General features: G+C 42.7%; 2 long non-coding RNA genes across 6 annotated transcripts; one reads left to right on the forward strand and one right to left on the reverse strand.

The window, feature by feature from the left end:
* Positions 1 to 41: 41 nt before the first annotated feature.
* Positions 42 to 27,822, reverse strand: LOC111259282 (uncharacterized). 5 transcript variants are annotated; one of them, XR_015310509.1, is made up of 4 exons: positions 24,285 to 27,822; positions 19,983 to 20,106; positions 17,366 to 17,509; positions 16,932 to 17,260 (listed from the first exon to the last, which is right to left on the reverse strand). It is a non-coding gene; the product is annotated as an uncharacterized LOC111259282 (long non-coding RNA). The 5 variants fall into 5 exon arrangements; XR_015310508.1 differs by lacking the exons at positions 16,932 to 17,260; positions 17,366 to 17,509 and adding an exon at positions 42 to 575 and having other exon boundaries at positions 24,285 to 26,117; XR_002679541.2 differs by lacking the exons at positions 16,932 to 17,260; positions 17,366 to 17,509 and adding an exon at positions 42 to 575 and having other exon boundaries at positions 23,752 to 26,096.
* LOC111259285 (uncharacterized) lies at positions 5,553 to 10,396 on the forward strand. Its single transcript, XR_002679545.2, has 3 exons — positions 5,553 to 7,058; positions 9,345 to 9,642; positions 10,065 to 10,396. It is a non-coding gene; the product is annotated as an uncharacterized LOC111259285 (long non-coding RNA).
* Positions 27,823 to 27,839: the final 17 nt, after the last annotated feature.

Consider the following 27,839-nt stretch of genomic DNA (forward strand, 5'->3'; position numbering starts at 1 on the left):
AGGTTGAAATCTGAATGCAAAACAACAATGCAATGTCAAGGTTTGGATACGCAGATTTGCTAGAGAAGTACTTGTTTTTTTTTTTGTTATACCGGTTTTAACTATGGACAGACTGTACGTAGTGTAAAGGCTCGACTTCATTTATGGACCTTATGAGACTCCTCGTAGAACTAAGCATGTCCGGAACTTTTCTATCAAGATAACGTTATTCTAATAAATAAATACACATATCTCCAACATGGCTACGGATGTATATGCGATCAATTGTAACGACGATATTAGGCATAATTGCTAAAACTATGATGAACTATTTCGAAAACATACTTTGTGTCGCTTTTTAGATATAAGCATTTTTATCGATACTTATAGACAGAGTATTATTTTTTAGTTAGGATAGTTTTAGCTAGGTAGCTAAGTAAAGAATTAGTACCAACTAGTACGCCTTTCAAGAAGGATTATTAAGAAATGTGGCATTATCTACATCGTCACCACAATTTCGTGTCTCCGAGTGGGTAAACAAAATCGACGGTCGCGATTCTTTGAACTTTCATGGGTATAGTGTAACCAACTCTTACCTGAAACAAAACAAACATACACACATGGTTAGAGCGGGCCTGCATAATTATTAGCTGTTATTAAAAAAATGTAGAATCATCATGGCCATTTGCATTTTGGTGCCGTCCTTTTTAGGCCAGTATGTAGCAGTAATCAGCAAGCCAATGGACAGAAAATATTGGTCCACATTCAAACATAGCTTTGATCAGATGACTCTAACGAAATATGCCCCGCGGCAATAGTACGAGCATGTCAGTGTGTGAGAGGGTATGTGTGCATGGTCGAACAGAGCAGTTATTTAACACTTTGCAGTAGTTTATGCACTTCCGTTTGTCTATGTTAATATAAAGAAGACATTATGCCGACGTCGGATCCACTTATTCCGATATCATTTTTCTCAGTGTTTGTATTAAGGATACTTTAAAATATTGATTTTTGGCCATTCAAGGGCCTTTTATTTGCTCGAAGAGCCAGATACGTTTATTGACATATTCCAGCATCATTGATTTATGGTTCTCGTCGATCTCCGAGTCCTCACAACCAGGTGCCTATGCCATTTACCGTTATAGTTCTATTGAACTTTTCAAGAATCGAGTGATTCTACTTTTCCAGTAAAACGTCAGAGTTTGTAGCCAGCCGCCTTCTCTCACACAGATATTGTCGTTTCGCTTCTGCCTAAACGGTGAAACTCATCTTGGTTTGATGTATTCTACTACTTGATGCTAACTAGATTGTTCCCAAAAGGGCACTTCTTGTCAGCCCTTCAAATGAATGAGCCCTACAAATCGTACAAAGTGGAATATTGGATGTTGAAAAACTAGGTTACCATTGAAAATTGGGTAAAGCTGATGCAGTGATCCCTAATCACTTTTAAACAGCAAATACTCCTTCGGCTGGTCTTAGTGGGCAGGTCGATGGAACAGCGGGAAGGCTGCTTCATAGAGAGGAGTTTTTAAATTTTGGATTAACAAGGAACCGCAGATGACAACCATAGCCCAATGGCGTAACATAGGGACGACTATGTGGCCAGAAGACAATGGATATATAGACGAATAATGTAGACGTGCATCTATATCGTATATTTGCTTATATACGATGAGAAAAATACAGTTAAATGTTCAATTTTTTAAGTTTTTATCTCAATATACTACGATTCACACATTTTATAAATGTAGCTAACAAACAGTATGAAACGTATACGGCAGGATAGTACGGAATCTAATTGCGTAAGTTGATTGGGTTCAACTTTGAGATCAAGCTATCCACGACAATTTTACCCATGACATTCTTACATTAGTTTTCATAATTCCAGTGTTTTCATATCTTTTAAACCGGTTACCAGATGGCGTCCCGTGAACGAACCTTACTGCTAAACCCATATTTTTTTTTGCATTTCTCAACAAATTCTACGTTTGTGTATGTTGTAAGCGCTACCGGCACACAGATGTGACGATGCACGGATAGATCGCGGTAATCGCGCTATTTTTTTGCCGTCTTCATGTTATAGTATTATGGCTAAGTGCTGCAAAACATTTATGTTTATCCATAGTAATAACCGTAAATATGACCTCACATAAAAAGGCAGCATTACATAAATAACAAGCCAAAGCATTTCAGAATAGCTCCATGGATTACAAAGGAAACATGTGTAGGATACATGTGATGAAAAGGAGAGCTTCAAATCGGATTGTATGTATTGACAAGCCTCAAAGGCAGCATTGCAAGGTTTATAACAGCTTCTATGATAAACCTATTTTTTTACGACACAATAATAGATAAAAGTACATATATTTTCTATTCGCGTATCGGATAAATGTCCTTGCTTTGTCCAAGCTACCATGGGAAAATGGGGCCTTCAGTATTAATTAATATTGTCAAAAGAATAGAATAATTAATATATCACAGCTACGAACGTCTGCTACGAAAAGGCGTCTGTTCAGCAACTACATGGCTCAGTATAACTGTGGGAGAAGTCGCGTCTTTATTTTTTTCTTTTATTTATAAAACTTATCGTCTCTGATTCATGTATACGTGTAGGTTCACGTATCAAGTACTTAGATACGCCTTGTATAAATCTCGCAGTTGTCATCCGATACGTATAATTAGATAGTTAATTTTCCTGATGTAATTGAATTTCGCCCATTTGTAATATCCCCTGATCGCGACAAAACGTTTGAAAAACATCTGGCCTTTCTGGCTCGTTCATATGGGCATTTGCAATTACTATGCCGCACATACATTCGAATTTTATGTAACGCTACTTTTGACTGCTGTCATATTTTATCTTTTTCATGTCTTTGCCAAATCAAAGGCACCCAGATCGTGTATAGCTCACTCCGACGTTTGTCCTCTTATTGAAAACTCGAGGTGTGGCATCCTTCGTGATAGCAAAACTTTAGTTAGGCTTTTTCAGGACGACTAGCTGTGCCCGTAGCCGACGCGGTACAGTCATGCTTGGGGAACCAGTTCCTGCAGCCTCTCAGTTGTCTTTTGCAACATCCATACGCGAAGTAGCAAACATCATAACTTTTTCAACTCTAATCCTAGACAGCTACTTACCATGTGATCAGTAAATACCTATGCCTCATTCAGATCTATTCAAAGCAATGACATACTTGTTGTATTGATTGTCATATTAGTCCTTATCTGTAAAACTGTTGCAAAATTCTTCCATTTTATGATAAGTATTTTCATGGCAATCAGCAGGTGTTTCTGCCGAACATATAATAAAAGTTTAGGGCGCCTGTTATAGGGTGGATAAAAACACAGATCGCGGGTAATTGATTAAAAGTCTAGTTTAAGTTTGTTAACGTCAGCATTATCGGCCGCAGTTTCTTCACTTCTACTTTGTTACGACTTTTCGGTGCCGCTACATGACCGTCCGTGGTTTTGTGATCTGATGTTTCTCGCTTGATGTTTTGCTTTTGCGGTCGTTATCCGTCCGTCCAGACCGGCTTGCACCTCGTGTAATATCTTCAATCTAATAATAGAATATGATAGAATAGCTGGACCCGAAAATGCACGATGAAACTGATATACTGGAAATTATAGAATTGTCTGTATTTTGCAAATCATCATCCTCATCTATGTCATCACCATCAGCGTCCCCATTGTCATCATTATCGTGGTGTAGTTTAATGGCATTTTAGTAGCGCAATCCTGATTTTTCTACTTTTCTCTATTTGTATCAAACTAACTAAACGATAGTCGCTTGTAATGCTAAAAAAAAAAAAAAAAAAAAAAACGATTTGTCGCAATAACAAACCACAGAAGGGCGTCAAATTAATCTGAGACATAACAACATTTTGTCATTTCTCTTCGGCGCTGCTGTTGGCTTCAATGGCACCGATCCAAAGGCCGACTCCAAAATATGCTGATACCGGTCTTAAACCGGTTGCGCTTTGTACTGCCGTCGTTAGTCGTCGAATAAATAAATTGAGGCTTTATTTCATTATAACGTAATATTCCTATTGTAAGTTAAAAGCCTGTTTCTATTTGGAAAGGAAGGAACATATTCTACAAAGTAGAGAACTTTCGTTTATAAGTAGAACACTTGAGCTATCAGTACGAACGTAGATCCTAGATACTAAAAGCAATCTCTCTTCTGTCTCACTCTGTGCTGATCAGCTTTTTCCCACGGCACACCTTTGTCGCACTCAACGTAGTTCTGCTGCTCTCGCTACCAACATTCCTATCGTAAAATGTATTTTATGCAGACACACTCTTAGTAATAATCCATTGGTTAATTTTGTACTGCTCAGTTTAACCAAGTAAACTTTTTAACATTCGAATTGAGTTAATGATAACAGCAATCAGGGTATTTGCAATTCACTGGTGGTTGTGTGAAGAATGAAAATAACGACATGTCCGATGACAGCAGGTAAAGATAAGATACCGGTGCGTAATGTAGTGAAGAATAGCAAACGTCAACAGTAGCCTTGCAGTTGTGGCCTCTTTTGCCTCATATGCCTGTTTGACGGACACCAAACCGCCAAAGAGCAGAAACAGGAACTAACGAGGCCAGCAACGTCCAGAAACGTACTATAGTAATGAACACGTATGGTTGTCTCACTTGGAGAAGGAACCAGACCCATAATCGTTCTAGTCTAAGGCCTTTTTACAGGCTTAGATACATTTAAGAGACACGCTGTGATGGAGCCCGGGCATAGACAAACAGACTGTCCGTCTGTTGAACGACCGCCTAGTGACTATGACACCGGATGTAAAACTCGAAACAGAGAGGCTTAGATAAACTATCCCTACAACGGGTTCGGCTCATATACCGGGGTGCCCCCTGAACTACGTAGTTATTATAGTTTAGGTACTACGACCTTCTCGTCTGAAACTGCGAATTTCAACTGGGCTGCCGCCCTTGCACGGGTAATCGTGAAACGCTGTCGTTCTTCTGCAATAACAAACAGCTGCATGTTCCACGATACCGCAAGGTTGAATGCATTATTACCGTGACGTTTAATATTCGGCCCATTAACACTAGCTAGCGGCAGCTCCATCATCAGATGTTAGAGAGCCTCTACCATTTTGTTGCTCACAGGCGCGCACGCCATATTGCTGTTACGATATGTTCAATTAGACGAAAAAATATAAAGGGTAAAAACCATTTATTTGTATAGCTAGATCGAAATATAGCATTTTCTCCAACTGGTATCATCGAAGAACCTGCAACATTCGGCATCCGAAGGACGTAGCTCCTGAAAGCGCCGTTGACGAAATCCCCCTGTAGAATACATGGGATACGCCGTTGGCATCTACTTCAACAGACGCAATTGTTGATACCGTGTTTTCGGTAAGACTCTCGCTAATGTGTCCTGACAGAAAATACTCAGTGTAGATTGCCAAGGTCCCTGAGGGTCAATTCCTTTTTACTTTGACCGAACCGTAGCAGTTAGAAGTCCATACACCCTCTCGAATTTTTTTTGTAATTTCGTGACAAAGGTCAGTGTCCGAAATAAAACGATAATATAAGCCCGCTAAAAAGGAAAGGCCCCACGCGTTATCCCTGTTGCAAGCAAGTGACACAAAGCCCATTATTCAGCGTCTTTTTTTCCACGAACAAAAATAATCTAATATCACAGGATGTTCAGTCTCAAGATAATTATAGATAAATGTAATTTCTTTTTATTTTTTTTTTTACTAAGACATATACCGTGTTTTGGACGATAGCCTGTTGGAGGTATGACAGCGTCATTTGCTACTCTTAAACGGAATCTTTAAAAAATATCTGATGGGAGCCTTTGGTCATTTAAGCCAATCGTCGACGGTAATTCGCACTCTGTATCCGTTATCCAAGCGATGCTCTTGTCACCAGCGTTGGCTGGAATATGCGTTCCTAATAAATATTCGAAGTTGTGCGCAGATGTTCTGGCCTTCGTCGTTCTCAAGTTTGCGTGCGACAGCGCAGTCGAACGCTTGTGCATACGGTGACCGGCGGTCACAGTGATCGGCCACAGAGACGATTGTTCAGAATCGGCTTAGTAGGTAATAAGTAAGGAAAACAGCAAGCGCTCTACGCTATTTTATTAAACGCGCACTTAGCAACAAACGTGAGCACGAAGCCTATAGATCCGAATCTCATGTACGAATTCCGACCCACTTTATGGGGTCACCCACCACATCAGTAAGAATTCTCAATTATTCATCAAACTACTATTCTACCCTTAGTTCTCAATGCATAATTCCCTTTCGACGGAGACATTGATCCATGGGTTCATTCAACGGGTAACATACGTCAACTCAGAATGAGGCTCACGCTAAAGTCATGTGATTAGAACAAAACTTAAGAGCTCTCATTAAGTTGAGCATCCACTAGCGGAATAACGCGTCAACAGCAGCCACTTAGACAAACAATTGATACACAAACATGACTATTCTTCTACGGTTCTTCGGGCTGGTAGGTAAAGGCCGCGAAGCAACTGGTACCCAGCGTTACGACCAGCTGCACCAGCTACAATCCATTATTATCATGTTAGTGACCTTACGGGTGGCACGCACGCACACATACACAGTACAATGCCGTAATCTTGTTTTGTATGATGTTTTGAAATGAAGAAAACACTGCAGATTCTATAGTAATAAGCTGCTTATATAAATAGAAGCAAATAAACTATAGCTATATTAGGCTCGATATAGGTAGTATAAGCTTGATTGCAGCTTTATATAGCAACAGCCAGAGTAAGCAGTGAAACCATATATTCAATTATTATCTATTCGATAACATTGCAAATATAAAATGTACAGCTCACGTAATTTGTCTGTTCTACCGTTAGGTTTGAGGTTCACAAACGACAGCTTCCCAGCGATTGGCGGAGTCCATCTTCGCCATTGAAGACTCGCTTTTCTTTCCGCAGCAGCACCGCGACATAAACAACGACCATATTGGTTGTGACGATGGTGCCGATGCACAGGCCTACAATCGAATGCAGTTTAACAGGCAGACGGAAAACGGAGAAGCCTGAATGGCATCTTTAGCACTCTTCACCGCAATGGTATGTGCCCCTGTCTTCATAATTGGGTAGTAAATGGGAAAAGTTCCGTGAGTCTCCGAGAAACGAATGCGAAGTTCGCTATACCTTCATACGCGACCTATTCACAACTCCACATCATGAGCTGCTTGAATGGCAGAAATATGGGTACAGAAACACCGTAGTCTTTTTGCGATCGTCTGGCCACTGAGGCCGGATCCCGAACGCTTTTAAGACTATTGTAATGCAGCTACGATCCAACGACTCACGTAGAATGATCTTTACGTTATTGTTATTTCGAAATGAATGAAAAACCCAATTTTTAAACACGAATGCGCTAAGAACCATTGATAACTTCAAATGTTATCTAAATTTTGCCTTAAATGATGCGCCGTTAGATTTGTTCATACAGTTGTTAAGCGATATGTAAAAAAAACACGTATGTGTTCTGTTAAAGTGTTTAAAAATTACGGAAGAACCTCGAGTTCGGCTTCTAGACTGGCATTTTTCTTGGCAATGGTAAGCTTTTCTACGCTGACAGATTTTATTTCCCTTAACGATTTTTACTTGTCCCCACGCCCCTCCCGAACGTTTGCGTAGTTTTTTTCCATGGACTCTAAACCACGAACAAATAGCTTCGATTTAAATTGTGGATATTCGTTGTTTTAACTTTTTGGCATATTGTAACTGCTCCATGCCGCTAGAGGAACTTGAAAATCTCCTGAGTTACCGTTTCGAGTCAAGCCGTGTTATTCAAGTTAAAAAAACATTCATTGTCGTTGCCAACCGCCGCGTTAGGCTTGGCAAATATTGGCTGTCAACTTTCGATGATGTCATATTGAACGCAGAATGTCTTCGCGTGGGGAAAAACATTCTGCCGCTGCTGATCTTCAGCTGAGTCAATCTATCTTCAGAATCGAACTACTACAAAGAACTGCTGGCCTCTAATGTGTGATATGTAGCACTAAATTTTACGGTTCGCCCAATTGTCCGCCCCTTGTAGCTTTGCCTTAGGTGATTTGTTTTTGCTTTGCTTCCAAACAACAATTGCATAAAAGTTACATTTACTACATATGGCGTATTTCAGCTTCACACATTATCCTAATGACTGAATAATGCTGTATGGGCTTCACAAGCGTGTCTGATGTATGGCCTTCGTCGTTTTGTATTATAATGATCGACTAGCAAATCTCAGAAAAACGCAGCTGGCCATGAAGTCGAACGACCCTGAAACAAATCAAGGGATGCTAGGCTACCAATTTCTAGATCAAATCTATTAAGAAACAACTGACTTTCTTCGTCAACGTAATTTACTTTATCGTTTAGAATCATACACTGAGCAGAATTCGGAGCAACTGTATCTGTTTCTGTTGATGCCAGCACTGATTAGAGCCAATATAACCCATGATGTGCCGGAGCAGAAAATGGCGCCGGAGATTGATGCTTCCGAATGTCGTAATTTTCTTTTATCACAAATTGTGCCTAACACGCCGTCCATTTATCGTAAAAGCTAGTATATGAAGAAAATTTTTTTGCAAAGAAAAAAAAACTACTGCACTATATTTTGGTAAGCTTCTGACTTTCTTTATTTCCTAGAAAGAAACTACCACGATGTGAATGCAATAAAACATATGGTCTTCGAAGCATGCCCCCTGCGTCGCCGAATCCCAACTCTATTTGTTACGTCAGAAACGTTCAATACATCGATAAAAGCTTGATCCAGCTTGGAAATTTCGTACGAAATAAAAACGTATCATAATGATACGATAGAAAAATTCAGCTAAACGAGTCCTTTTCAACAATGAACTTATAGTACTGCTTTAATAACAATTCGACACTATTAGAAGCCGTTTCTAAATTTGTTTAATATATAAACATTAGCACAAGGCCACACGTATAGGTACTTTGCTTTCGTGACCGCTGAATAACAGATGGTCGATCATTGACAGTTTGGCAACTATCGACTATTTTGATCGCTTTTTTCAAAACACAATTCCATACATGACTTTTGAAAAGCTTTCTTGGATGCGTTGTGCTGCAGGACTAAACACAAGGCAGCATAAAATGAAACGGTTACATTTCGCGCTGACCAGTATGTTAGCAGTATTATCTAGTGGTAGATTTACGAATCATTACCTCCGCCACGCCGAACAAGTTACAAGGGGGGCTGATAACAGCTTCAGGCTGAGAGACGACAAGCCCAGGGATAAATCTTCACTCGATTCATCATTTCATTCCCGATGACGCTGACCCATCAAAGCAAGAAGGAAGCACGCCACCAACATCGTTTGCTTGAAATTGTTCGTTTAGTGTGTTTAGTGCTTGGATCGGCATTGGATGTACAACATTAGGCCTCGGCTTGTTCAAGTGTCGCGGGCGAGAACTGTTTCTGAAGGTGTACAAGCGTCTTTGTTATTCCCGGATAGCTATGCGAAAGGAGGATCAAGTCTGTTACACAACAGAGCGCCGAACGGTACTTCAGCGACAAGCACGAACACTGTCAATTGCATCATACTGAGGCGACGATGCTGCTGACCTCATTGATTTGGAGCAGTATGAAATTTTGCCGCACTTCATGTCCACGCACTCGTCACGTTCATGGCCGCAAGTAAGTAGAGAATTATAACACGCTTGCTTATTCGCTCATTGGCTTTTACGTAGCATTAAAATGAATTCTTCAAAGTCAAGTGGGAAGGAATCGATTTGTTGTTCACTAGATTCAACACGATAGCCATAGGGGCTTTACATTAACTGACGTCACCGTAGGCAAAATAGTGTCTACTTTGCTACGATAGCCCATATTAAAGTTCTGCTTTAATCATTAAACAGCACTTTCCCAGAAATACACTGAACGTATAATAGTAATTATAGTGGATACGTGCTTGTTGAAGGTTTTACTGAGATTCGTCTATTAGAAACGAAGGTATAACACGACGAAAAGGTACTTAAACATTCTGTAGTAAATGTTGTTCTTGCTTGGTATCGACCTGGCTAGCTCTTTTTGGACTAAATGCGTTGTTTTTGCCTAAGCTGACCCCTTTGAGTTGATCAATAGACTGATCAATTCATGTTGCCGTCGGCGTTACTGTCGTCGCCCCGAGGCATCCTGGACGTGTACCGCCGTGTAACAGTTGTTACCTGGGATCATCGTCATCATCAACCTTAGTCTCACATTCGTCTGTGCACACGGCAGAATTGTTCATCCTATGAGCTGCCTTGGTTTTCAGAAGGCAAGAAGCTTCGGTGTCCATGATATTGATAGATAGCTCAAGAAAATGTTTAACATTTTTTGAATCTAACGATCCTACGTCTTAGTCTATGTTGAGGATCATTAGGTAAGTTTGCGAAAATAAAAATGTTTCTATCCAATTCCTTGTGTTGTGCTTACTTTCGACGCCCCGAGATAACAGATATTTGTGCTTGACATGCGTAAACAGTCATTGATATAGATGGCTAAGGGTGAAAGTGATTGCATGCGGATGTTTTTTTTTTCAAAACTCTATTTATTCGTACAAGCGCTGCTATTGCTGCAAGAGCAACAACCGCAGTAGGAGACGCCGCAGTGTGAGCAGTCACAGGCAGAATGGTCAAGGTCGAAACATCTAAACAATACAGTATGGCATTATGCGGCAGCGCGCAGCGTTGGGTTCGAAGCTAAGCCTACACCAGCAGATGTCACCGAACCGGACCGGCCTGTCATATTAGCAGACGGCTAGAGCAAACCTTCTCCTCTGGGCGCCACACAGCAGGAATGATCTATTTCTATAGGAACGGCTGTTCCTACAGTACGCGTTCCTTGCTAACCCAGCACCTACATCTAACAGCGAATTTCTTCTCCAATGATTTTTTACACCCGGCATCGTTGCTGTCCCTCCGCTCAGTGGACCTGGTTATCCACAACAAAGCCCGAGTTCGATTCTTCTCATTGGCTGACCTAGTGGCGCCCGACTATACTCCTATTATGTGAAAATTTAATAGTACATCTGATATAATAAAGAAGGTCCGTTCAGAATAGAAATTGAACTTCCTAGCTTTTGTAATGGCAGTAGGAATGCTACGTTTCAACAGCAGAAGGATTACTATGATTTCAGTTCAAGCTGGAAATCAGAATCGAATGATTTAAAAAAGCGTGGGCTTTTTGTAATAGCATAAATCAAGAGGAATCGTAGATCGTTTAGCAACAGCTGCGTTTCGAATAAATACTACATATACTGAATCGTTTCGCAGGTAAAACAAAGCTAGCAGAATGTCTATAGATGCCTTAAAAGCTTTCTTCACTAGACCGGCTGAGACGGACTGACATGTGACGCTCTCATCGAGGCGGTATCCGTGATCTGGTCGATGACATTGACAGTAAGCAAGCAGAAGAACGTCGCTGTTGCCGACGCTAGCCGCCATTATCACTATCGCTACGACGCGCTCACGCTTTTTGCAGTTGAGCCACTCGGCAAGTAATACGCAACAGTCGCTGAACATCATCGGCGGGATCGTGGTAATTCTCCCTGTATAGTTCGTAGCCTTATTTTTTTCTTATCGGAAACAGGGACGAACAGTCAGGCAGTGTTCATGCTAGTGATAACAATTGTCGTCATTATCGACATCACAAAAAACAAGGGATCGTACTACGCGGCGTTAGTAAGCTTACTTTCGGTTCGGACTGACGCACGATCAAAATATACAACGTTCGTGTCGAGTCGAAGGTCACTGCCAAGGTCGTCGGCATAGGCGTCGCTTTACTCGACGCGATGTGTTTCGTCCTACTGGTACTGCTTTTATGGTCAGCACAAATGTATATCACAGGCCGCTTTAGGACATTACTGAAGCGTGCGAAAACTAATTCTAATAATAATGTTATTTTAAAGAAAATAACCATTATATAGTATTACACGTGTGTTAATTTAATCTCGAGCCAACTCTGACGAACAGACCAAATAGTCTGAACGTTGGAACCTTACTTAACGACATGCATGCATGCTTACGTATTCAACGTAAGCGACGTCGACGACGGAACGGGAACGGAAAAATAGGAAGGCAGCTCAAGGGGGCCATCATTATCCGATTGAATCCGATCTACGGCTAGAGCCTGAACATGTTCATGTATGCATGCACGTAATACTGCACTACATGATTATGTTCAATCGGCTTAAGTAGAAACATACGGAATGACGATATTGAAACATACGACATAGGGAGACATGTAGATAGAGAAAAGAGCCGACGAGTGACAAAATAGGCGCTGCGCTGTGCGACGGCCATTCTTTTGGTCAAGGAAATCCCTGCGCGCCGCTCGCTATATTTGTTTCGCTCGTTTTCTAGGCAGTTCAATAATCATGCGCATGTGTATCTTCTTTAAGTCTAGTACGAGTATTGCATTATACAGAGAGAGCCTTTCCGCTCACAAAGAGAAAGTCATGTCGATTACAACACCACGGCAGAAAAGTCCAATCAGCATCAGATATCTCTGTATATATACAAGGTAAGAAGAAAGTTTCTTGCCAATTTGAGAGTCCACGAGATAAGCAAGATTTATATAAAACGGACCTTACTAAATGACACACTTAAAACAGGGGTACCATAATAGAGAATAGGCTAATTATATTTCTATAATACTATGTTATAAGCACACTATCGATAAGAGGATAGCTGAGTGCACGTCGTCACGAGATTTTTAGCCAAGAGATACTGCTCTTCCATACCGTAACTTGTACTTCCATAAATCGCAACTATACTTATGTCTATAGGAAGCTCACATACGTTTCTGGATTGATGGGGACATGCTGGGTTCGAGCATTCAAGGTTGTACTAACACACAAATTCTTTTCGAATAGGCCTATAATGGCAGTCTCAAAGGTTTGGAGGCATATAATAGACTAACGAGTAGACTTGGCGAGCGTATAGCGTGACGTTAGTAATAAGGTGTAGTACAAACCAGGGAAAATTTGTCGCCGGTTTTCAATATTGAGGGAGTGACAAATTTAGTAATAATAATGCAGTTCCTTTAACCTCAGTCGACTTAGGTGACAACCGTTAATTCTTAGCGACACAACTTCTAACACTAGCCTTCGCCGCATCTACTTCAGCTTCGTCCCAATGTGTTCATTGGTATCATCTTCAGTGTATTCCCTTACCCATTCTTGTTCAGAAAATGATTTTGCAGGACTCTAGATAAATTTAGATGCGTATGTAGATACAATATGCGTCGTTTTAATCTAAAAAACACGACGCCTATGTGCTTTTCTTTGCTGGTGTCTAAAAGCGCTTCACATACGTAAACACAAAAACCTTGATCCGCTGGCGTTTTTATCAAACAAAATACGTAGTGGTCACGATACACCTAGCCATAGACATCGCGCGTACTGCTTTCTCTGTAACTGCTCAGCTACTTTCGGTGCCGTTGATGCTCGCGTAATATTAGAGGCGCCCCTCTCGCACTCCAGTCAATTAGGTTTGTGTTCCTCTTCGACCAAAATTATGTTCCTTCACAGTTGTTCTGTATGTGTCTAACCGCCATTGGTGCGGGACGATCTTTTTTCCCTCGCACTAGCTAGCCCGCCCTCGTTTCCCGCCTAGCATCGGCAGATTTTCTGTTCCGGTGTTGAACTATTTCTCAGTTCTATAAATGGTGGTAATTGTCGTCGACACGAGAGCACGCAGGGTAGAAGCCGACGTCTTTTTGGAGTATAGAGTCGGCGTCCCTGGGCATAATCGTTTGGCGATGCTGAATCGACGTAGGGTCTTTACCCTTGAGCAACTGAAGGTTTTCAATAGCGGGGCCGTTCTCTAGGAAAGCTTCTCCTTGCAACGAATAGCACAAGCAACACCGACAGCGTAATCGCTATATGTATACACATATCTGTCCCGTGACCCTTTTGATCGAGGCAAATATCGCACATTATAAGATCCACTGTAATTTTCTATTTGATCTCGAAAGCCTTTACAATGCATACATAATATTCCACAATCTCCGAGGGTAAACAAAACCAGTTTCGTTCGCGACCATCGTGGCGGTTGGTACAAGGTCTTATTCAATACTGATTAGGTCTGACATGAATGTTTCAAATATCGTGTCCTTCTTTTTGTAAAAAGTTCATGAAAGGATCGGGGTGTTTCTATTTTTTAGGCCGAGGAAGTGAATGCGTTTTCGGAAAGATGGTTTTCGTATAAACCATCTCCATGGACACCTTTGACGAATGTTTTAAAGATAAAAGCGTTTCAGTCATTAATAATGCTAGACCGCTAGCGAAATCGATTTTACGAGGGGATCAACACATGCCAATGTAATATTTCGTAGACACGCCAGACGCTATCGTTAACATGTGCATCATAAGAAATCAAGTACTACAAAGATCGCCTAATTAATGTTAGCACCTTTAATAAGACGGTATTTCTTAAAGGGTAGTTGTTCAGTGTTCTGATAGATTGCCATAGCTTCTGGCAGTGCGTGCGCGAATGCACATTAGCAGATAAAACGTTGATGCTGCAAACCTAACTTTCTAGCGTTCGCTGGAGGCCCAGCTGAAAACATCCGAGAGTAAACGAACGCAGTCCCAAAACGCCTGACAGTCCTTCGAATGGCGATCCGCTGCTGGTGCTTTTATCATTGCTGCTACTGCCCTACGAAGCGTTTGCTGTGCTTCTGATACAAGCTTGGCCTTCGTTGTGCCCTGGCCGACATACTGCATCGTCGCTACTCGCTCCCGTCGATTTTTCTTCTTCGTTCCCGCTTACTAACGAAAGCGGAATCGACATAGTGTACAGACCGACAACAGAGAAAATGACCGCTTGAGATGTTGAGCAAGCAGAAAACGGGACCTAAACGGTGATGAACTTTCGAGGAATTTTATCGAACGGGTCCCGTTGCATGTCCCCGGCGTTCGGCCTCCGCCCGTCTACCATCACTGGGTAGAGCAGCCGACCAGCTCCCCATCTGTTGGTGAGTTTTTGCACATAGGACGAAGCAGCAGCAGCAACGCGGTGGTAGTCAGGGCCAAAAGAACAAAGGCAGAAGCCAGACTGATGCCGGCAGCAGCGGTAGCCAGGGTAGAAAGTTTCCCAAGAAGATTGGGCCAGCAACGATTGGAACTGTGAAAGTGGCGACTGGTAGTGCTCGGCTTGGCTCGCAGAGGCCATAGGCTTGGAAGTGGGTACGAGGTTTTAACTTCAGCTAAGAAAGATGAAGAGAGAGAAACAAAGGGGCAAAGGCGCAAAGCAGCGACAGACGGAGAGCAAGAACTAAGTGACGTAAAAGAGAGGCAAAGTGTTTGACGACGCCTGCAAAACATCCCCTGGGAAGCAAGGGAGGACGGCGTCTGGCCTGACGGCTTCTGATGATGGTACCACTATTGTCATTGCTTTATCTACTGCAGTATACTAAGCAGCGGTAGTACTTGGGAAGTAGCTAGAGGGAATCTTCCGAGGGGTCTTCTCCAGCGACGGCGGCGTGCATTGCCAGTCATTAGAGGTTCGTTTTAACTACAGCAAGCCTCTCCCGGACGAATCGAAATTTGCTTTTATGTTCATGAGGCTGCCGTTGGCTGGTGCCGCGCCAGACTAACTCTCCTATCAGCCGCTGCTAATACGAAGGGCGCACGAAACGGTGCTCGCCGGTCGAAAAAACCCCATTCGCAACGATGTATTTTTTAGCAGTTTCACACTATTGCTGCTACTGCTGCGCTTGCCCTTGCACTTCACATTTGGTGATCTGATAAAGCCCAAGCGTGCATCTTACGTTATATCCTCTTGCGGCGTATTAGTTCCTTTTCACCCTGTCCATCTGCTCAGATGTGGATTGTCGGTTTTTACCTCCATTGCGGCTGCCGCTAATACGACGCTAATGATCAGCAGATGGATATGAACCTAGCAATCACCAGCCGTACGCACGTACGAACTCGTACTATATTTCTCATAGGCGTATAAACTGATGCCTTTACTCCGTTGCGCCAAAGCAGCCGGTAGGAACACACTCTAACACGATAAGACAAGGTCATTTGTTATTTGTCGACACTACACAATTTGAATGTTTTTTAGGTCCTCCTACGGAAGTAGTGGTGTACAATTACCTTACGGTTTACTTCGCTAACATTTAAACTGAGACTTTACATGGTTTTTTTCTTCTAAAGATAGACTATCTCGAACGAGATAAGTTACATGCCGATGGTTTTTCATTTGCGAAGATAACAAACGCTAATATAAAGGGGGTTATCGCCTGCTATATAAACTATTACAGGAATACAAATGCATCTGCCAGGGGGTCAGAAAAGGTATTTGTAGAGGTCCTGGCTCAGGCCTGATTCGCATGGCACACCTTTGGCGTTTTCTTTCAAGCGTTGTTAACTTGCTGGGCAAATATAACAGTAATATAAAAAGCACTAATCTAATCAGCGGCCTTATGTCTGATAGGAAGCGCGATAATGACGACGCTGATTGTGGACGCGGGTTATGACAATCATGATCATATGAGGAAAGCTGAAAAGCAGCGATTTGTCATCAAAAATTTGTTGGTTCAGCCCTATTGACGTTCATGACGCGGTGCGGAGTACGCGACGCTATAAAACGGAATTTGGAAACTGAAAGATAACCCTTATGTTACTGCTAATCACTTCGAATGAATTTCTGGTCATTTCTTAGCTCCTCCGACGTAATGTTGAAGGTAGTAAACCCATGTATATCGTTTATTTGTAACAAAACAATGATAAAATTGTAAATAGATAAGTCAGTAACAAGTCGACGCAACGGCAACCCCCAGCTACCTGGAGGTGATAATTATATAATATATCGATACGTAGATTCACAGTTATACACCGATAATGAAGACTGCATTCATAGAAGTATCATATCGTAAAAACAATAGATATATTAACACGTTTTTGAAGCCAGTGTTTGTTTTATCTTGAGAACTTAATTTTCGATAAAAACCTTTATTTTTTAAAGTATTGCGTCGTTCTGACCATTGAATATTATTTCGCCGTCCGCCAGGGCCTAGTCGACATTCCAGTGTCCCAAACTACCGGCCAGATATCTACGTGTACTATCATTTTCTTATAACCGTAGCAGGCTGATTTCGAATAAACATATCTCTCCACCTTATTCAAGAGCGTTTCATATAGTTTCGCCATATTTTGAGATACGATTCGGTTAGTGATATATATATATATATATATGGTACCATTCAATGAAGAAGGGGAATTGAAGATTGTTCCTTGTTCGTGTGTTAGCCTCAAATGTAACTGCAAGATAATACGGCCAGTTATTGTTAAGTTGTAAATATGTGATTTGTATCGCATTGAGGATGAAAGGGAATAGGCTACCGGATTTAAACTCATATTACGTACCGCCGACGTCGAACTTCGACAGTAGGATCTCCAACGAGGTGACCTCACAATACGTTTCTCGAATAATTGGATTTCTCGTCAATGTTATACCAAATTCAACGTGACAGCATCATCCCCATGTAATTCGTTTGAAACTCGTCTAAGCTGCGTCACGCGGGAAAAAATACATAAATCACTGTGAAACCCAGTGTCGCTGTTTCTAAAAGGCCCTCATATCTGTATGGCTTTAAGCGTAACCAAAGCTTTCGCTTGTTCTGAAACTAGAATATTATAACTTTAGTTGATTTTCTGTAATTCTATTGTATAAATTCACGATTTACTCATCGCCATCGCCGCCCTTCAGCTATTTCATCACTAAGCGTCAATTGCACCTAGTTAATTTAATTTTCTACCCGTGTAACGTTTCTTCATCGCTGCTTACCAGCGCTAGACGGGAAAACTTCACCATCAAACATAACGCGCCCTGTTTTTCGTTAGATTTTACAAAGCGATCTATGCAGCCGAGGCTATGACCGGCCAAGAGTTAACGTGACATAAACAAATATCTATTTTATTGTGTAACGCCTACAATATGCCCCTTTTCTCCCTGAACACGTATATTTCTACAGACGACGTAGGTAAGCACAATATGATTTTCGAATGTCACAGTCATTTACGGACGTCGACGCAACGAAGTCATTGCAAGTTAAAAAGAAAACACTAAGTCCATCAAAACTTTCGATCTCAGAGACTGTGTATAGCCGCACACCGATTGATCGTCATCACCACAACGTTAAATCCAGCTGAGCTCTCGCACCGTCAAGCAATAGTTGTGTCACCAATATTGCGAATAGAGCATAATTAAGCGATTGGCCTAGATTGGATCTGTCGTCAGCAATTACAATACACCGTTACTGCTATGCTTTGCTTTTATCTTCGATACTATTGTCGCCGGTCTTGCTGCCGGGGCAATTACATTGTCGCAGTCGTGGAAGGGCTGCGTTTTTGTTACGCCATGCAACACCGAAGACGGTTTGGCTTAATCTTCAACTGCCGCCAAGCAAGCGATTGCTGCCACTAGCCAAGAGCCAAGGAACACACACGTGTCTGTTCATCTACGTATACACACGTCTTTCCCGATAACGACAATAGGGAACTCCATGTTATCCCAAAGGAACTGAGTAAAACGACGCGTATTTCGAACGGACCCGAAGCTAAGCGGGCGAGCTCTGGCTGCTTGCGGGGTGCTGTCGTACTAGGAGATGAAAAGCGTGGTCGACTGTAGCAGCGGCTAGGAGGCGGCTGGACGAAACCAAGCTAAACGAAGAATTAGGACAAGCCGGATTCTTTCCACCAGCGGAGCGTAAGAAGGCCGCTTCAGACAAGTGGAAGCATACGGCCTTAAGGAACCTGGCTAGGGTGGAGATAGAGGGGGCGCAAGAAGGCGGCAGAAGCAATGGGAGGTAGGTAGATAAATACGTAGATAGATAGATGAATGTACGGAGCATAAAAAAAGTAAAGTGTGACGGGCTGCTCGTAATGCGATCGGTAGCTATGGTGGTGTCGAGCCTACGTCGATACCGTGCGAACGTGTATAAAAACGCTAGCAGGCTCTTGTCCTTCGTAACGAAATACCGAGAAGGCAACAGATCTGGAGAAATAACAATTTGAATGTCCGGCTTGTTGTTCCTTGTTACGGGAGCTACTGAAGCGGTCTCCATGATGACGGTGGGTCTTTTGTTTGTTCTACCGCAGTAATGGGGGTCGATATGAAAACCGCGTACTGCTCTATATATTAGATTATGCAGAATCTTCAATACAGGTATACACAGCAGCCAATAGTAGCATAACGATTCGCCGTCCGTCTGGTCGGCCGGGGTTAATGATGTACCTATAACATACGCATGCATCGATAGCTTCATCGAATACATCAACGGTAAATTGCGAGGCAGATTTCCTATTTGCCGCCAATTCCTTCTGTCGTGGTTATTGTTGTCGTTGTCGGAGAGTTTTACAATTTTGTAGGCCGTATTGTTGTTGGTAGGGGACATGTTAGCCTCGTTCTAAGTTGTCCCGTACGATGATATGGTAATGAAGACCTGACGAACATTTGAGTCTGGTCTTGTTGGTTGAGCGCCACCTACACAAAAGCTCATTCAGAAGAAATCCTTCATTTCGTTCCAGACAGCCGATTAATATATTCGAATATCAACTGAAATCCAGTATTACGAACTTTGCATCAATAATGTACAAACACTTAAGAGTGTCCTCTTGATGACACCCCCTGTGTTTTAGGGGAGAAGCTATTGCAGTTGACGCTATCTATCATGTTAAATAGAAGGCATAGTGTAAGTCATATCAATCGTGAAAATGGGAACTAACAACGATGGAAAGAGGCCCGGCCACGCTTGTCTTGGCAATATGTGTTTACAACCTTGGTCCACATATTATACCACATGACCTGTTGCTCGTAAATAGAGCTGTTCTAAGAGGACAAGTTAAGGGTAATTGGTTAATACAACGCGTTTACAATGCTTAAAACCCAACAAAAGGCTGTTTTTACTTCTCTAACTTTCCACTCGTAGAAACAACATACTACCAGGATCCAAATATTGAGAGGAAATATGCAAGTACTTACCATTGCCCTTTTGGCAGCTGCAGCGGCTGTGATTCTCGTTCGAAACAGGAGCGTCTCGCTTGGTTCGTGAGCTCCGGCACAGTCGTCCAGCAGAAGCCCGCTGCTTTGTCGGCTTCTTGCACTCCTGGAAAACAATGATCCAGCAGATGCTAAGTCACCATCGTTGTCCTGAGGCACACACGGTACGGAGCACAACACCCTGAACGTTGTGGAGGCTAGCCAAATGCCCGCGCGAACGCGGTAAAACTATGAATCTCAATAATATCGCTGTCCTTCTACTCCTTTAGTAATTGAACAGCATTCACAGCCTGCGCCCGTGTGTAACGCACACTTGGCTCCGTGTCATTTCAGTCGTAAGCACTGTACACTCGAAGAAGACCTTCCACTCGCTTTAAAAAACAATTGTCACACAGTTCTGATATAACGATACGTTGCTCTTGCTAGCGCGAACTAGACGGATCCGAAAAGTTCCTTAAAACGTTACAAAGATGCGCGTTCTCGCATCGAGGGTAGTCAACACATGACTAGAGCTGTATAAATACCTTTTAGCCAAGGAGCGGAGTTGTCTTAGTCGCGAAATAACCTCGGCGTGGAATCGACCGATTAAACACAATATGGACAATGGAACACCTTACACATTGATCTTGCACACGGAACCAATCGTTAAGGCGAGAAATGGTTCCACTGGTGAAGACAACCAGTTGGCCTTTTCTCAGTATTTTTCTAGTGTTTTATGTGTGACAACGTCACGCTATAGAATGACGGCATCCACCTCACTGATCCTGGCAGCAGAGATACAGAGACATTAAGTCAAATGTCACCGACGTCGCATCGCAGAGACACTCTCGCACGACTACCGTACCGCAATATCTTGAAAGGAAAAATCATCTGCTGCAGCTGAGACGATCGTACTGGCTGTACGATATAATTAAGATTATGTCCCTACAGAGGTGTTTACTGCATCTGAAAACGCTCTTTGTGCTTGTGCTGAGCTGCCTTGCATTACGTTGTGCGCTGCGTTGTCCTCCGAAATAAGGATAATCGACGGAGGGAAGGAAAAGAGCAGATTGCCGCCTCCTTCTACTTGGTCGGCGTCTGCTGAGAAGTCTGCGATGGGTATTCTGGGATCGCCAGGAGAAAGGGCCAACACTGGCTATCGAAGTAAACTTGTCATCCAATGGCCCTCACCCTCCGAGCCTCCACCCCACGGGGCAAGAGAAACTGCCGCCGCTTAGCTGCCCCCTTCGCATGCCTAGGTTGCGAGTACAACCAACACACCCCAACGCCGGTAAGCCTTCGAAATAGGAGGAGAGAAGTTCTGGCCACCACAAACACAACAACGCTAACCAGGTGAGCCAAGCCGGAACATTTCCTGTTATCCAGGCACACGAAGGCACGCACGCACGCACGCACGCACGCACCTGTATAAACTAAAGGTTTTGTTGGAGACTAAAGATCATTATACACAGCACAAATCGCGCATATCACTTGACTGATGAGTAGCTTTATCATAGCGGATTCAGCAAATTAAAGAAAAACTGATCACTGATAAACTGGAGGCAAGGGAGAAGTGATCCCATGGGATGCATGCCGTTTTCGTTTCTGAACGTCTAAATAGAGGTGGCGTTACAGATACACTACGATATTGATGTTAATGCTTAAAATACATTCTGATCATCCTGTTCTGCGATATTCTAAGCGGAACATTGAAATACTCATTAAGAGGTCCTACGAGGCCTCTTAGAATTTAGAGCACCCTCAGAATTTAGAGGGAAAAGTTCTTGCTGCAAAGAGATTGCAGTTCTTCCAGAAAACCAGCACTTTTTCGGTCTTCCTAATTCACTCATTATCAAATCCCAATCGTCCCCTCGAATAGAGAAATTGGACATCTAGCTGACTTAGCCCAACTCGTTTTCGAACCACCCGATTACCGCCATTAGCGGACATGTGATGAGCTACGTGAGAGGTGAGACAATTGAACAAGTAATGATCTCTCCATGTAAATTTTGTCCCATTGTTTTTTATTGTTGAACGCAAATACCTTGACCGCCTTGATACGATTCCATGAATGAAGTAGATATAATTTTATCAATTACACCGGCGTGTGTTTCTAAGCTGACATAGCAATGAGAAGCGCAATCAGAGATGATGCACTAAGCCATACAATTTATAGATCCTGATCGTTTATTTCCTTTTTTTCACAGATTTAACGACAGCCATCTTATGATCTTTATGAATAAGGATAATTTTGTATATCAGCAAACACGAATCTGGAGGTGTGCACGAAAACGCGCGGTTAGTCCTGAGTAAATTGTGCTTGTTTCTGTAGATCTTACTTATCGACACTGCTAGCAAACGGTTTTTCCGTTTGGCAATAGCACACAGTCTTCAATACCTTAGTGTATGCAAATATGTTTACCTTCTCGGATACGGACAATTAAGTTGGCAGTAAAAACATGGTGTCCCATCAATTTCGAATGTGACCGTACGTTGGTAAAAGAAAAACGGAAGTCATTCCAGATGGAGGAAATTTGCAAAATTGAAAATAAGGGCAGGTTCGTTAACCGAGATATAACCATCGCATACGGCACAAGTCGCATATTCCATATCAATGGATAGATATAATCAATGTACCAGCGAAATTTTGTCGGTTTCAAGATGCGTTCATTCGTCCTCTACTTGAAAAATCAATAGGTCACATCCGGATCGTTGGTCGTTTGTTTAATGCAAAAAAGGTATGCGCATGAACGCGCATGAATTTACATAGAGACAGGAATTGGGTTTTACTAAGTAAGCCAATACGAAACACCGTCGAATCTGCTTGATGGATCACAGGTGATTCAAAGATGTAAACGAGTTGTATCGTGGCCATTGTTAAGCCCCATTAGCCAAGAACGCAGAATAACAGTTATTATGTGGCGAAAAAAAAATAGAATTATTAAAAAAATAGAATCAAAATTATCTTTTAAAAAAAACAGTTATTAATTTATAAGTTTTCACTAAGTGGTCCTATTTGAACTTCAAATATGGGCACGTGAAGTGAAAAAAGAATAGATTTTCGAGTTCGACTTTTTGCCGCTGTCGAAAAGCGACGGAGGCGGTCGAAGAAATTCGTTAGATAAGCAAAGTGCGGCAAAATCCTTTATCCAGAAACGATTTAACTATGGAACTTAAAATCTCAGTGAAGCCCTTTAGATTGGAAACGCCTTGCACAAACATAGCCAGCCCCGTCGTACACGCCATACCCACCTAGATTTCAGTCACGACAGCTTTAGTACAATACAAATAGGACAAGTTGCTCGAAAATGTTACCCTTTGCAATTAGCCCAGACCCGTTCATGATGGCCGAATTACAAAGCCTATTTTTCATGACATCAAATACGATGATAACAGCTTGGATATAGAACCATATTACTGGGTTACAAATATCAAATTAGGACAGCAAAGTAACAAATAGAGATCGCCGTTACCCTAACAACAACTGAATAGTTTGGAAAATCTAAAAAAAAACAGTTAATACGTACATTTTAGGAATGATTTCTTTTGTTTCTCTAATATATAGATAATTCTCAGGCTAATAGATAATGAAATACTTTCATTTCGCCGTAACATTGTCTCAAAAGTACCCCGCTTGGAAAAAATTACCTTTATTATGAAATCTATTTCTGTAGTAGATTCTTGCTGATTGAGGTTCAATTTGGCTAAACAGCAAATACTCAATATTAACCTCTCTGAATATTAATCTCTCTGATCCTTTTTCCCTACTTACCTCTGAAGTGTCAGCAGTTAACTTTTGTGTGCGCGGCGCTCTCAAGTTTTGACCTCATGTTGCCATTGCTACAGACCTCAAGTGCTAACGTCCCGAGATCTACGCTCGTTTGGGTGTTTTATACTTTTGGGCTTGTTCACGAATACGTTTGACATTTGTGTTTACCATTATTTCCTTCTCTGTTATCTTTTTGAGGGGGCAGCAGGAGCCCTCAATTGTGCCAATTATTGCCGCATACAGGAGGAACATTGACGTGTTACAACTATTACTTTGCCTTTGTTTGTTGGATGAGCGAAACGTGCTGTCCCTAAATACCGGTGGCTCGTGTTTGGCTTTATGTTGAGTTCTTGATGTTGTTGTGTCACTATAACGCCATGACCTTTGATGCCTGCGCAGTTGTTGTTGTCGTTGTAACCTGTCAACCCGACGGGACATTTGCCGGTAACCTAGCACCGAACGCTAAACTTCTATTTTGCGGGTCTCTTTTAAGCTAACCCAGCAGTATCACACTAGTTAAATTCAAGCTTGTTAACCTGTTGCCTTTCCTTGTCGCGTACGTCCTTTTGTCCGTCAACCCGTCCTGCCGTCGTAAAGTCCATCTTCACCCTCAAATAGCTCTGTTGGTCGCTACTTAAGTCATAGAATTCAAGTATGAGAAAATAAGCGAACACCCAACGTTACTTCCATTAGCACTTAACGTATAGGTAGATCCAGTGAAGGGGAGAGTCCGTTTCCGATGAGAAACTTAGTGGCGTTTATTAAATACAGGCCCGGTTGTTATACCCATTTGAATGTATAACACGTTGCTGGTAGACGCGCGCGCATTTACCGCCCACAAATGGAGAAAGAAACTACAGGTCCGTTCACTTGTAATTCATCCATCCACCCACTGCGAGCTGCTCACCAGTAAGACGAGAGAGAGAGAGGGGGGAGAGAGGGGGGGTCTACAAACTTAATCCTAAGGTAGGCGATATACACTGATAGGTGCGTTAATCAGTACACGGAACACAAAGACTAGCAGAACAGATTTAAGATCTAGTGCGGCAGTAGAACGCATCAGTAGATTAGAAAATTACTGCAATATTAGTTCAATCAACCTTGTCCTACGCCAGCACACAGTCATGCTTCATGCCACCGGGTGTCATTTGGGATTGGTAGGTAGTATTAACTAGCCTCGTGCGGTCCATGTACCTCCTCTGATTGCTACGGTTGAAAATACCTTTTGGCTGATACGTTAGGTCCATTAAAAATCACTATCGACATCTGTCGCCTTACTATTATTTTCCCTTTTGTTTCTTGGCAAGAACAAGGCGTCATCGAGAGCACGTCCGCAATTTCAATGCATAGATAAACGCAAGGGGCAGTAAAAATATCAGTGATGTCGGTGTACACTAGCGAAAGTAATAGACGATTAGTGGCACTCGGCCAGCGGTACACTGTTCGTTCTGTGCGTGCAAAGCAACAGCCTTTGGCCGCGTTACGAATACAGTGGCGCTGGCAGAACGGAAGACCAGCTAGATGAACATAGCTGGATATCTGCTCGTAATCGGCCAAACTAACTTTAAATTGAACTTGCGTAATATCCCTGAGCGCGCACTAGTCTCGCTAATTACAGATAGGCTCTGTTTTCCATTGCAGGTCCCCACTGCTACTGCTTTTTATGCGGCATCAATCATCGTTGCACAGAAACCTTTCTCATCGCTTTTCCGCCTGTTGCCTGGCTCACTTTTGCCTGCCTACCTGACCAGCCTCCCACCCGCCCTCGTATCTCTCATTAGAAAGTGTAGTCACGCTTTTACACGCTGTTAGTGCTGGTGATAGCGATAACCAGAGCGGCACCGTTTCCAGTATTGCAACAGCCGCCACCGCCGCTGCTACCAGCCGCGTAATTGCCCTAGGTACGCTGTGCTGCCTAACTGTAGGCACTCGCGTTAGGTAGATCCCAGAGAGTGCCGAAGACGCCAGCGGGTCCTACACGCGCTCCGTTTGCGCTTTGTGCGCGAACTATCACTATAACCGACACCAATGCAACGGTGGCACCAGAAATAACGAGGAAAACTAGCAGCAATTTACCACCACTTAACTGTTGCAGCTGTGGCTGATGCCGGCCGGCCGTCCGCATCCGCACGACGGCTACTGCGTCCGCGTCACGATTTCGTGCAACTCGAGCGCGCGAGAGTGTGTCACGTTGTTCTTGCTATATCACCACTTACTGCTTCTGTCGCAGGCGTCCTGTAGCAACGAGGATGACATGAGCAGGACTCTGCCTTCGACGGCGCGCAACGGCGTTGACTGGCTGGCTAAATAAGTGGCTTTGCCTTGTTGTCCTGTCGCCGCGTTTCGCTGATATGCTTCTCCTCTGTTCTGGTACCAGTTAATTCGGTCGCGAAGGGAACGCGCGTAGCGGCAGCGGCGACGGCGGCGGCGGCGGCTACCAAGGCAGTGGCGACGGCGCTTTTGATGGCTATTGGCGTACGCGTCACTACCTAGCTGGCGTTTGGCGAAGTTGGCTGTTTCTGCTTGACTTTTGTGGCCGTAGCAGTTCATTGTCTTGATGGGATGTGCTTGTGATGAAACGCAACAAATGCTGGAAGTAGCTAATGATGGCCGTCGCCTACCACCAGCGAATAACTCGCTTCGACGACATTGCTACCGTGCGGAAATAGCAGGAACAGATAGTTATAGATAGGTTGCTAGCTAGCTATCTAAACAGACAGACTGGCGGACAGTGACCGCTGCTACAAGAACGACCTTGGCGAGGGCATCCGTTTCGCCTCTGTGTTGCTGCCCATATTGTTGTACGTATCAACAGCAGCTACTACCGACTAATGCCATATATAGATAGATACTATGAAATGAACGACATCACTAGCAATGCACTACCACTATTACGACCATTATGCTATAACAAGAAGGAAAACGGCACGCGTACTTTAAATAATCACGCAGTAGATAATAATGGAATTACGTATACGATACGTGACGGATGGCCAGCTAGATAACATAGAATAGCTCGTATTAACTCAGCCTATTATAAAACAAAAAACGTAGTAATACGTTCCCGTAATCGTTATTAATGGTTGCCTACGGCAGTAAAGCCATGGTCGTCGTAGCGAACCAAGAATTGTTCATCGCTGATACGAGATCCTTGTATAAACATATATACATAGACGGAGGATATAGGAGTCGAGAACCTGTAACCGATGTCACGTACCACACGACGGCTATGATTGAATGAAAAAACACAATATAAGGAAAATGAAACAGAGCGCTAATATATAACTTCTGGCAAGGTAATCGCAGCAGAGGGACGTTGGAAACATCCATAGCCATTTGTCATTTGCAGATTGTAGCATTTTTATTTGTATCGCAATAAACACGCCGTACGAGCCTAAACGTACGAGTATACAATGTTTATCGCTTATGAAAAACCTAAGTAAAGGCTGAACACCAAAATCGTCAAAAGAAGATAACGTCCCAAGTGCCAAGTAGTTATTTTTACGCTTCTGACGGTGCTAGCCAGTTACGCGTCAAGTCGCAAAGCTTTTCCACTGCGTTCTTATTCAGTCAACTTGGACGCAGGCGTGATGAGATTCAACACGGTAGTCATATATGTAGATGCACAAAGGTATACCGTCAACGTCGTTTCTCTGCAGGAAACGAAAATCAAAATAGGTTTGTTTGAATCTGTGTGTACACTAGCTGAGTTTCAAAAACTAAGAAAATGCTTCTTTTTTTGTTACTCTTATATTAAGTGAACGATCTGGACGCTCTGGCAGCTGTTGGAGTGCCTGAAGCGGACGAAAACAGGTCTTTCAGTCTTTGTGCATACATACGATACAACACAGGCTTCCAGTAACATCTTGATTTAAGAGGTTAAAATCGTTAAAGATTAAATAATTTTTCATGAACAATTTCGTCGGATTGACCATTCGGAAACCTTGTTACATCCGATCTGCATTGTCTGTTCTTTTATCCGGTCACTGTAGCAATTGCATTTCTGTACGTCTCTATCGACGAAGGCGTTCGCCGGGAACTTCGTCAACTAAAATCAGTGATAAATAACTTACAAGTGGAATAAATTGCAA

This window comes from Varroa jacobsoni, unplaced genomic scaffold, assembly GCF_002532875.2.
Source record: "Varroa jacobsoni isolate VJ856 unplaced genomic scaffold, vjacob_1.0 scaffold_315, whole genome shotgun sequence".
NCBI classification, from domain to species: domain Eukaryota; kingdom Metazoa; phylum Arthropoda; class Arachnida; order Mesostigmata; family Varroidae; genus Varroa; species Varroa jacobsoni.